General features: G+C 48.4%; 1 pseudogene; it reads left to right on the top strand.

Moving 5' to 3' along the window:
- Positions 1–509: 509 nt before the first annotated feature.
- On the top strand, positions 510–681 carry LOC126541417 (U2 spliceosomal RNA; annotated as a pseudogene).
- The last annotated feature ends 9,003 nt before the right edge of the window (positions 682–9,684 follow it).

Genomic DNA, 9,684 nt, shown 5'->3' with positions numbered 1-9,684 from the left:
ACATGAATGGAGGGCGAGGCGCGACTAGGCGCGACTAGTCGCTCCTACACTATGTTGAGCCTCGGAAGATGATGAGGGACCGGGCCGTATACACACCCATGTATTGTTGCAAAACACAGCACGACACCTTTTACTGACCAATCCCGGCACGTAGAAAAGACACGCAGCTCACCGCACTCGGAGGGCGCACGCTGTTTCACCGTAGCCAAGACGATCGTGCGTTGGTCGAGTGTAGTAATGGTTGCGAGGTCACTCGAGAACCACAAGTGGTCACACGCAACACAGGCCGTACAAAATTTGTTTCCCACAAACTCCCTCTGAAACCTGACCGTTGCTCCTTTGGAACGCTCCAAGTTTGCGGGATCTAGGCCACATGGACGGTTCGCATTTCTTTCCGCTTGATAGTCCTGCCGGGCCGCACGCTTACGGGACCGACACCACGGGAGAGCGGAAGGAGAGGAGATACGCAAGCGCTTAGAACGCCGACAAAGAGAGGGCGGTGCGAACGTATACATGGCCGACGCGGGTCAAAGTGTAGTATCGGTTCTTATCAGCTTAGTCGCAGATACGGGTTGTGTTTCTACCTAGGATATTACACTTATTTTTGCAAGTTGGCGGAGTGATTCACCCCGCCGCGGGTTGGCCCGGTATTGCACTATGTTCGGGATTGCCCCATGTATGGGGAGAAATTCACGCACTACACGGCTCGATAGACACACGCAATTTTTCTAGAACCTAGCCCTATAGAGCGTCGCCGTAAAAAGAAATGAAACGAAGAAAGGAGAGAAATGCTCGCTTCGACCCTCTTATTCGGTATACCATTGCCACGAGCCTCATGACAGAGGCCCATGGTTGTCGTGTGAATCTTGAATATAGCCGCAACAGACAGCGCCACCACTCAAGAAGCTTAATGGTTTGAGTGGTGGCGCTGGCTAACACTCCCAGGGTTAGTTCTAGTAGTAACACATAAATAGCCCAGAAAGTGAATCGGGAGACGGTGCCGCGGTAGCTCAATTGGTAGAGCACCGCAAGCGTAATGCGAAGTCGTGGGATCGTTCCCCACCTGCGGCTAGTTGTGTTTTCATCCACTTTCAATTCCAATAATTTATAATTTCTTTATTTCAATTAGTAAGTACAAGTAATCTCCCCTGTGTTGTGCTTGGTGTCTTAGTTCATTGGCTTGTTATGATATGATTAATAAAAAATCAGGTCCCTCGGTTAGCCCCACTTCTTTTCGTTCGCTGCAGTGTTTGTGTAAGCTATAGCATAACCATCTTACTTCTTTAATGCCGCGTGAAGCAGCTAGCGCTGAAAACAAGGGCCCAGGCACCATGGCCTCCTTTACATGCTCTTTCTCTCTCCCTTCCTCTATCTCATATATATATATATATCCTTAGTTCTGCCATTGAATATGCACTCCTACATTAAATTATTGGGTTTTACGTGCCAAAACCACAATCTCATTGTGAGGCACGGCGTAGTGGGGGACTCCGGAACAATTTAGACTGCCTGGGGTCTTTAACGTGCACCTAAATCTAAGGCACGAGCGTTTTCGCCCCCATTGAAATGCGGCCGCCATGGCTGGGATTCGATCCCGCGACCTCAAGCTTAGCAGCCCAACACCATAGCCACTTGGCAGCCATGGTGGTTCAATATGCGCTCCTTCATCGCTTGCATACTAATGTAATCACAAAGCTCGGCTGCCTCCGACCTTCTCTCGCCAAGTTCGCCGGTCGGGCGTGCACACATGCGCGTAAAAGGAAATAGAGATTATAGAAGCTTTTCACATCTGCAAACTTGGTCCGGACAAGTGTGTCAGCGCGCCATCTGTGTTCATGACAAGCAAACTACTCCGGTGTCTGGATAGTTTGCCGCGTATAGTGAGATCGTTAGGTAGCTTGTCTTCAAGGGACTTGCAGTGCTGACACGCATACTCCGTTCAGTCTTTGTGGACGCCGTTTCTCAGCAACAAAGTCAGTTGTTAGTACAGTGCCTTTCCTGTTCCTTTCTATTTGCCTTGCCATACGTCTTTCTTTTTGTTTTTTCTAGTTATCCTTTCCGTTTGCTGGCATACCCTTACAAGGTATATAGCTACGTAAACGCACGCAAATAGGGCGAGTGGAGCGGCAGCTATGCCAGCGTCTTATTTAGCCGTTGTTCAATACAAATACTCTGGCACTTTCCGATACGACATATACCACCAACTAAACCCTGCTTGAAGGCCTTCTATTTAGTTCGGAACGGCAAAACAGGGTCTCTGTCATATTTGCACGTCTGTACGCGTCAGAGCAGCCCTTTCAGCTTCACATAAAAAGAATGGCATGTTCGAAAAGGAGCACCACGAGAATACCATGAGCCTGCCCTGAGGCCAAAACAACATACACCGTTCAAAATATTTGAGAAACCTGCGGGATTAGACTCGTGCAGGCGATCCATCATATAGGCGTACAAAAATGCGGTCGACGCATCGCTTCAGGAACCACTAACTAAGCAAGTTGCTCTTTGCGCTTATACGGATGCGTCAGTTCAGGCAAAATGAAGTAAAAAATGACGTGACGCGGGGTTCATGGAGAGGAGGGGACCAGTATGAGTGGGCCTTTGCGTCGCAAACGAAACTCGGCGGTGGCAGGCTGCGTGGGACCAGAAATACGCACAAGGGCTGAAGCTCTGGCTGAGGGCGATGCATGCGCGTCACGCTTGCCCGAGGCCACCGAAGGAAGTGAGCTTGTTTGCTGACCATTGCGGTGATGCACGGACACACAGCTGACGGCGGCGCGCCCTGCTTTTGACAGCGCAAGTCGGCCGCGCAATTGACGGCCGCCGCCACGCTGGCGCTGTTGGAGCTCTCGGAAAATGCAAGCCGGCTTGCGAAAGCCGCAGCTGGGGATTCTGCATTGTCTGGGCACACAAATTTGGCTGCGGGACACGCGCGCCGGACGCACACAACCTGGGATCGCGCGCGCGCTCGCCCGCGGCTCTTGGCGCGGGGTATAAATAGGAAACGAAGCAGCTTCCGAGAAAAAAGAAAGAAAACAAAGAACGCAAGAAATCTGTACGGCCCAGCTGGCTCTCCTCGTCTATATACTGTGCGGACGACAATTCCTTCGGCGGTCCGGCCTGGGTTTTGTTAGGGTCTACAAGTATACCCAGACTGGCGGGGAAGGCGAGGACCCGTTTGTCGCGCAATCAAAACGAAAGAAAAACCGTACGTAGTCGACGCACTAGAAGCTGGTTACACGCGTGCACACGCTTTTTTTCATGCTGAAAAGGCTGCGCATCTACAGTGGCTGTGCGCCCTGGTTGCAGACTGTGCTTCAGACTGCAGTAGAATGATCACCATGATGATTTCTGGCCAGATCCACGTAGCCTGTCTCTACTTTACCTTTTAAAGTCACGTATGCCCGTGACGTCCCGGCCCCAATCTCAGCCTTGGAGCACCCAACGTGACTTAAATAATTTTGGTCTGTCGCGTGCGAAACGCGCCATATGATTATGAGGCACGATGTAGTGGCGGACTCCGGCTCAATTTTCACCCCCTGAGGTTCTTTAACATGGATTCAATGCACGGTACGGGAACGTTGTTGCATTTTGCCCCCAAACCGAACTGCGGACGCCGAGGCCGGCATTTCATCCCGCGTGGGTAGCAGCGCAACGCCAAAGCCACTACGTCACCATGGCTGGTCACCCAAGATAATGACGCCTACGCGTTACCTTAGTACAGTTAATCTTGCTCCCGTACGGCCTCCGAACGTGACGAAGGGCTTGGGTTTAGCAGAACACGAGAAACACAACGTTCAAAGCGCACCACATAGTGTCCATGCATTATGTATATACTGAATGACTCACGAGCTAAACGCCCGTTTACATGACGAACAACGTCTTGCCGTTTCCTTTGCGATAGCAATTATATGGAAACTCCAGGACCATTTCTGCCGCCACCGTGATGTTTAGTATAAAGTCTAAGGGCGATAACACCCTCGCCGCGCGCCGTACGCGGTATGTGCGAGTGAAAACGTGAGAGCGGCACCGACGATCGTGGCTCAAGCTCGGCCGCCCGAAAGGGAAGAAAGCGGGGAGAAAGCGCGCCGTCGTCCGTCGAGGCACCCAACGTTGCTGAGGCACCGGGGGGAGGGTAGGGAGGGAGGAGGCGGCGCTCTACTTCGGCTGCAACTGCGCATGTGGCGGTTGCGCGCGGTCACGCGGCCGTATTTTGAGAGCGATCTGCGTTTGGGGGGGGGGGGGGGGGGGGGCAGTGTATAGGTGGGTCGGCGGCTCGTAGTTTTGTGCGTGCTGTGTGCTCTCGGCGCTCTGTTTGCGTTGAAGCGATAGACAGCATGAAAGTGACTTCGATCGCTGCTGCTGCCACGTTTCCTCACGCCAGCGTTTTGAAAGCGAGTGTCCATGATCATCGATTGTGACATATGTTTGCTGTGCGAGCTTACAGCATCCTTGTTAATTTAGTTAGCAAGCGAATGTTTAGAAGTTGATACGGCCGATAAAAGTACTATCCTTACTTCGTATAGCTGTCAGCTAATTTGCTATCGCAATTGATGTTTCGGCTTTTGGGCGAAACAGCAACTTTTTTTTTTATTTCTCTACATGTTATTGTAATCCTCCCTACCTGCATAGTAGCTTCATTTTCAAGCCGACCATGCCTTTTTTCCCACACTTTTCATCACTCAGTACTGGTGACCAATAAATCCTACTTTGTATGTACTGCGATGACTATACTATCCCGAAAGTCTACAGTCGCCACAGTGCCCGGAACCGAACGCCGTTTCTCAATGCACAACGAACGATCGTGTATGTTGGGCTCCTCATAGTCACCTGCGCAGTAACGGCTGATGAAAAGAATAATCTTAGAAAAATGGATGACTCTCTATAGGCAAGCATTTAGGGTTTTAGATGTTGTCTGAGATGCAGCCTTTATTTCGCATGAACTTTGAGAACTATAAGGTTCCATGTTATCGGTTGACTGTGTTCGAAAATTCGCCATGAACGTTCTCTGCTTTTTGCTCGAATACACAGAGAGTGTGTGTGCGCGCGTGTCCCGTTCGAAGGAAAAAAACCCGCTTAAAAGGATGACAGAGCAGTTTTCTAAACAATATGAAGTATTCTGCCAAAGCATCGTCTCATTTCAACAACTTATCAATACTGAGTGGACGGTAATATTTTTGATCAGAAAATGGGCATTATCATCGCAATGAACACTCTATCGATGGATCCGAGAGATCATCTCGTATAAGAAGTTCCAACCCACCCTCTACGGCTCTTTCTCCTTTGTGGTCACAGCCGGCGCTGCCATAGAAGAAGCGGCACTGACCGCCATCTCAGACCAATCGAGTGCGGTACAGGACAGATGTGTCCCCTAATATTTCCGATTACCCGCGTCTCGTGCTTACCGTACACCTCTCCCTCCTGTAGCGACGAATTGTCTGAACTCCTTAGTCTTTGATAGGTTCCAAAAGAAATTAATTTCATCGTAATCGAAAGAACGCCACAGGGAGAGACCTCGCACTTGCTTACACACACCTTGAACATGGTGGTTGCGGAGATAGTCAATGACCGTTGATTGTAAAATGCCTTAGACACAGTGAAACCGACTGTGTTTATGAAAACTGATAAGAAACGCACGAAAGAGAATGAGACGCAGACTAGCAGTTGTGTCCTAAAAACGACACCACTCCTACTCGCTTCGACAAAGGAAATAAGAAAAGGCAAAGAGAGAAGCGGAAGGCAGAGCACAACGCATCACGCCACGCACAAATTATCAGCACCACGGACTACCGTCGAATATGGAAGCTGAACAGAATGACCGAAGAGTCTTTTGTGGACCCTCGTATCGAATTGAGGCCCAAACTATCTTGAGTAGGAATAAGCGACTTAAGGACATGAAATGGCATGAGCCCACTGACTGGCACGGAGGGAGAACTTCTGAAAGCTGGACAGTGCTAAAATCAGCCAGTGAAACGCTTCGGTGCAACAACTGCAATTGAAGCTTTCTCTGTAGGTTGTTACGCACCGATTACATACCGCTATACCATTTTGTCCGCACCAAAACCATACGCATGCGCGCACGCACGCACGCGCACGCACGCACGCGCGCGCACACACACACACACAACACACACACATACATACACACAACACACACACGCAACACACACACACAACACACACACACAACACACACACACAACACACACACACAACACACACACACACACACAACACACGCGCGCGCGTATGCCAACTCTGAGATTCTGAATTGGTGCAACAGACTTCAGCGAGAGAACGCAGGATTCTCACGTTACGTTTATTTGTCCTATCAAAACATTTCGGCGCGCCAGTCTCCCACGCGTTCAAAACAAAGCTAAGCAACGGAGTTTTCGACGAGGCTGAAAACTACAGAACAAATCCGCGCAGCTGCATTAATCCAGGCACACAATTTCCAACCTGAATTGACGCAATACCGACTTTGTTTAAGCGCTGCTACAAGATGCAGGACGGTCCCGTTTTCACGTCCAAAAATGTGAAACGAGGACGCTGTGGGTATAAAGATACTGTTTTGCACTGGATGTCCGTTTCTGTTAGTTTTTCTTCCTTCCTTCCTTCCTTCCTTCCTTCCTTCCTTCCTTCCTTTCTTTCTTTCTTTCTTTCTTTCTTTCCTTCTTTCTCTCTTTCTTTCTTTCTTTCTTTCTTTTCTTTTTTGTAAGCAGCCTGCAACCTAATCTTACCTACGGTAGCAAATACTGCAATACAATTTTAGATGTTTCATACTTCAATGCAAGTGCTCTGCGCTGTCATGATTATACTTTATTGAGGCAAAGAAAAAAAGAAGTTGAGGAAGTAACCGAAGAAAGATATTCAATCCAATCCAACCGGGTAATGGCAGCAGTAATTGTGAGCCAGAAGACAGAGTACATGCGCCCCCACTTGCAGATTTCTCTAGCAGAAATTGAAGTATGAAAGTGTCAAGGGACAACCGTATGAAAACACCTCTAATGTGTATTCGCATTGCGGGAATGACCGGCACGTCTGCGGTATCGCACGTGGGCGCGGTGAGCACGATATTATTTATACAAAGGTGAGATTTCCAAGGTGCCGAATGCGCGCATAATATATGCTGTCCACGGTGCTCTTTTCGGATATCGTAATCGCGCGAATGTCGAGCGAGTGAAAATAAACGTGCTGTCGTCGCGAGATGACAAGGCCAAAAAATGGTCGCGAATACTGCCGTGACCTCCGCTCTTATTCTTACAGCTTTGAAACAAAAGATTGAGCAAAGCGCTGCTTTCTTTTTTTGCTCAAACTTCGCAACAACGTCGTATCATTGGTCCAAATCCTTCAGTAAAACGTTTCGCTCTCTTGCTAGCTGTTTTGGTGAGAAAAAAGTGGAAGGGGAGGAAGTACGGCGCTTGTCTGGTTGTCGGAAATACGAGCTGCTGCACAGACCTTGCTGCCTGCCGACAAAGCTGCAGCGATATTGCACTTTGGCTGAATTGGTATAAAGTGAGTAGTACATATTACTGAAGCGAGCTTGACAAAGCTACATAGCCGGTAATTGTCCAATTTTTCTATTACTATATGCTAGCCTTTGTATAGCACCTAAGCAGACGACGTGTGCCGCTGGTGGTTGAAGAATACGAGGAACGACCCAGCACGTCACCTCGGAGATTTCTTTCGGCGCACCGAGGGCAGTGCCTGATCTCGGTGCGAACCGACGCTGACACAAAAAGTACGCACTTTCGACCACGTGATACGTTAGGAGATTTCCGAAGAAGTTGCCGGCTATTTTTTTTTTTTTCTTCCACCGACAAATGGGCGACGAGCAACGTTCGGCGCACGTGTGTGTTCCATAGATAAGCACGCTTTCCTGCAGTGCTATATTTTTTGTTGAAGCGCGAAAGCTGCGGGCTTACAAAGGAGAATGCGACGACCATAAAATACGTGCGAGGTTATGGAAGCGGTTGGGGTTTACGAAAGGCCTCCTTAACCCGAGTATACTTGCTATAATATAAGACTGAGGACTGTGCCCGTACAAAAATGAGTGTTGATTAACCATTGATATATTGTTGGGGAATTGTTGAAACAACGGACTTCAACAAATTTTCAAGAGCAATTGAGTTCACTCAATCCTTGCACAACAATATTACCGTTGAGTGTTCTCAATAAACAATTTATTGGGTAATTTGTGTTGATTTTTCTAGTTGTTCTTTTGTTGTGTAGCAGTTGAGTCCAGTATACATTAATTAGAAATCGCATATGAAGACAGTCCAAACATGTTTTGCGATGCGTTCCAACCTAATTCCTGTCACTTTGCGGCAGGTAGGTTCTTCTTTCGCCTTGCTTTCATTAATAGAAAATTACGTGTGACCGATGGGGTGGAATCGAACGTCGGCCGTCGAGCCCGGTACTCTAACCAATAAGCCACGAGCGCGCGCATAATCCTTTCATTCGAAAGCTAGTAAGCTCTGAAATGCTTGGCGTGTGCGCCGCGTGCCACTTCCTGGTGCTGTCACTACAGCTGGCGCTTTGAAGCGCCTATCTCCGGGACCGCCCCACTTTCGTAGCCATTTTCGCTACGTAAAAACTGCAACGTTAGACTAGATTCATGACCGCCCAAGTTCATAACGATTTATTTCTTCGCCGGTGTACAAATGCCATCGTCGTTTTAACATACACTAGATGACATAACCATTGGTACGATCCGAAATGAGCCCGTTTCGGGGAGCAGAAGAATGCGAAATTCACTTGCAAACACGGTGACTACGCGCATGTGGAGTTCCCCAAAAGTAGACACGGCGGCAGCGCGGCCGGCGATAAGACAGGTGCCGACAGGCGACGACGCTACCTTCGAGCATCGGACGCACTGTGGGAACCGTAGGATGCAAGCACGCACACGCTACAAACATACACGGTGAGGTCTTCGAATTTCCTGCGACGTACCCTCTGTCCGTAAAGCAAATATAGTTTTTTGTCCAATGTCCGTGGTACTAGAGATCAAAGAATGAACGCGCTTTGAGATCGCAGCGCGCAGCCGCTATAACCATTGACTTCAAAGAGCTTCAGATTCAGCAACAGCCGTAACAGTATCACAGCTAATCGCTGTATCTGCGGCTGCTCCCGTTACTCGCCTTGCAAGAAGCACGCGATTTATTTGAGCCTCGCCGAACTGTCGTCTTCTCATGTTTCAAGCCTGCAGGTCTCGTATGTTCAGTTAAGAACACCACAGGGAAATGAAAGAAATACAGGTAACGGACTCTTATTGTACCTTACTTGTCACCTTGTCATCTGCAAAGGTGCTGCAAACTATTTTAGAAGTTTTATTTTTGTAAAAATAGCAAAACTAGTAGTAATGTTTATTTCTAGGTGGCGCAACAAACGTTAAGGTAGGTTTGGGTGTGTATGTGTGCGCGCAAACGGGCGCAACCGAGCTTCGTTTTGCGCACACTTTTGCAACAGTACACATGGTTACCGCTAGTTTCGTAGTCACATTTTTTGGTCGTAGTATTTATTGTTTACGCTATAAATTAGGTAGTTCTTAAAAATTTATGAAGGTTAGTTGATGAAAAATTATTGCTAATCAATTAGTGGTTCTTAAGTGCCGTTATTTTGTGTTTGAAAGGTTTTTATAACTGAATACGATAGTGAAGCCATGTGAAGCTGCGAACGGCTCTCGGA

Source organism: Dermacentor andersoni, chromosome 2, assembly GCF_023375885.2.
Source record: "Dermacentor andersoni chromosome 2, qqDerAnde1_hic_scaffold, whole genome shotgun sequence".
Classification (NCBI taxonomy): domain Eukaryota; kingdom Metazoa; phylum Arthropoda; class Arachnida; order Ixodida; family Ixodidae; genus Dermacentor; species Dermacentor andersoni.
The sequence above is the reverse complement of the archived record's forward strand: the minus strand, read 5'-3'. Positions and strand labels throughout refer to the sequence as shown.